The sequence below is a fragment of the Fundulus heteroclitus genome, unplaced genomic scaffold (genome assembly GCF_011125445.2).
Source record: "Fundulus heteroclitus isolate FHET01 unplaced genomic scaffold, MU-UCD_Fhet_4.1 scaffold_194, whole genome shotgun sequence".
NCBI lineage: Eukaryota > Metazoa > Chordata > Actinopteri > Cyprinodontiformes > Fundulidae > Fundulus > Fundulus heteroclitus.
This window is the reverse complement of record NW_023396606.1, coordinates 267,684-270,843: the sequence shown is the minus strand read 5'-3', so window position 1 is coordinate 270,843 and position 3,160 is coordinate 267,684.

Sequence of the window (3,160 nt, the reverse complement as noted above, 5' to 3'; positions counted from 1 at the left end):
ATACTTTTGGTCCCATTTGTCTGAAAATCCCATTCAGCAAGCTCATACAAGCCAATTGTAATAAATTGTAATTTTAAATTAAATTCAAAGATACACAAATGAGAAAAATCGACACAATAACCTAATTGACATTCACACATGAGCACCATCATCACTATATCACGTGATCATACTTACCTGTTAAGATGTCTTTGGCCACATGGTCTAACTTTTCCAAATTGCTGTCCATATGGCCGTTGTTAGCAAAGGAGCCGGAAACAAATCACTCGGTTAACTGTGAATAAAAACAAAATACTGTCAAAACATTCAAGCTATACATTACACAGAAAATTGTGCAGAGCCAGCCTTTAAAACAAGGCAGAATTGTTTAGGAAAGGTAATATCATTATCACTTCACATTATGTTCGGCTAATTACAGCCACATTAATCAAAATAATCAACAGCATATTGAGACCAAAAATAGCTAAGGCAGGGGTGTCAGACTCATTTTGGTTTTTGGGCCGCATACAGCTTAATCTGATCTCAAAGGGGCCACACATGTAAATTCATGGCAAGATTAAATAGTACTAATAAAAGTGGACTTGTTGTTGATTTTTATATTAAGCGAATTTCACTTTAAAAAATATATTATGAATAACCTCTGTTTTTAAGAAAAGTGTGAAATTTCAACAATACTTTTACTTAGTTACATTTATTTAAGTGCATTATGCATAAGAACTGATCACAGTGATTGTAAAATGTTGAAAAACAATTATTAACATTTTTTTGGAGAGACACGACGAGGGGGGGGGCGTATCCATGTGCTTTTTCCCTGCCATTCACTATATGCACACGCTAAAGCAACAAAAAAAAAACGCGTGTTAACGTCGAATAAACATGCAAGCATATACAGTCTGTTTTTTTTTTTTTTTGAATGTTGGCGAGGCGGTAGCGTGAGTTTGGCGAGGCAGCCGCCTCGCCAAGATAGCGCTGCGGGAAACCCTGCAATACACAGATTTTAAGCGGGCGGGTCGCTGCGGCAGTTCTACTATAATGTAAAACAAACGACATAAAATAAACGACTCAATGTCGAGTAGTTGCCAGAAAACAATCAATGGAATCCTTCGTCTAGGTTAATTTGACTTGATTCAACAATATTCTTCAGTGATTTAGGAAAAACGCCAAAAAAGGCAGTTAGCCACAGCAGTAGCAGAAACAAGATGGAGGAGTTTACCTCTGACCCGGAATTCAGAGGTCTGCTAGTTTGACCCGCCAAAATAAAATACGGCTTGATTATTTTGTGCAGTTTACACAATGGAGTGTTGCATCATGTTGTCTGCTCTGAATAAAAAAGCGGCACTCGTGGACAATATAGGAACTGTAGGTTTTCAATTGAACGAAAAAGATTTTTTTTCAATAATCATTGTTAAATAATGATAATGCATTTGGCCACCGGGCTAGACTAAATCGTTCGGCGGGCCACTGGGCACGTTTGACACCCCTGAGCTAATGCAAGGTCGATGTCGCTCTGATAATGCGTCAGCCACGTATACTTGGGGATTCACGATTTAATTCATGACAACCAATACCAACAAAAGACAGTGTGTGCATGTATAACATATAATTAGCCGAGTAAAATATATTATACATTGTATATATATATATATATATATAAGGCAAACTACACCAAAGATAGTTAGCATTAGCCATCTGGAGATAGTGAAAGGTGCACCAAGCTTTAGCCCCGTTTTCCAATTTTTTTATTATTATTATTATTATTTACCGGAACCTCGACTACGTTAAAAATGTACTCAAATGATTTTTGACAAAAATAATCTCCAACCCTCTATAGCCTGAAAGTTTCATACACACCTGATAGCGTATCTGTATCTTCTGATATCCTCCGTCTCATGTCCTTGCAGCAGCAGCCGGGGTAAAAAAAAAAAAAAACGCGCAAAAGCCCAAGTCAGCCTAAATTGGGAGTGCATGGAATTGTGAAATAAAATCAAAGCGTTATGAAGTAGTCAATTATAGCACTCAATAAAAGTCTATTCTCCAATCACACAATTCACATTAGATCAGTTACCCCCCCCCCCCCCCCCCCCCCCGCCGGTTTTGTATGGAATATTCCATCGCGGTATAGCCTACAAAATTGAAAAACGCGGGTCCTCATCTCAATCGATCAAGTTAGGAACACTTTGTGAAGATGGCTGGTTGGCGATGTGTGATTTGCTTTGCATTTATTGCACTGACTTTAAAAGTGTTTTTAAGCCATATTAACACGGCGCATGGACGTAGCAAAAACTTCCGTGTGATTTGTGGAATCGATGGGTGCAAAGAAGAATACCGTGTATTCAATTCCTTCTATTATCACATCAGGCATAGGCATGCAGCGTACCTCGCCAATGGTCGTCCGCCCAGGGATTGCATTCCAGTTAGCTCAAGGTGCCATGGGGGTGAACGATTCGACATGGACCTACCTATTTTTTCCAACTGTATCACTCCAGCTACCCACCAAGTTCAAGATTAGACTCCAACTACCAATATGAGGCAGAACACAACGCAGGTTGGCTTAAGACAAGATGACGAAGAGAGCGGTGGGATTGAAACACTGCAATCGAACAAGGAAAAGGTAGGCATACAAACATTGATCGAATTTTGTTCCAACCATTTGTAATGAATTCATTTTCTAGTATTTTCTAGAATTTAGTTTTTCTAGAACATCTTTGGGAACCGCTTGCATAATCCATAAACTGGTGTAAACTTAGTTGTGAATTTGACCAAACCCAGAATGCATCATTGTCTAAAAGTGCTAAAAGCCTGAGTTCTTTTAAATCAACAGTAAAAACACATTTGTTTAGGTTTGGCTTCGACTGTTCTAGTTAAACTGTTTTTTGAAATTAGTTAATTTTTTCCCCAACTATTTCTTAATGTTTGATTTTAGTTTCTATTTTCCCATGTGAGAGACATAAGGATATAATGTTCTGTCACTTTTTAATCGACGGGTGATTAATGACCCTCATCATTTCCGGTCTCCCCTTTGATTTCCGGTCCCCCCTCCCCATTTCCGGCCTCCCTTGATTTCCGGCCTCCCTCGATTTCTGGCCCCTCTTGATTTCCGGCCCCTCCTTGATTTCCTGCCTTACCCATATTATATTATTATCATTAATATGATATTATT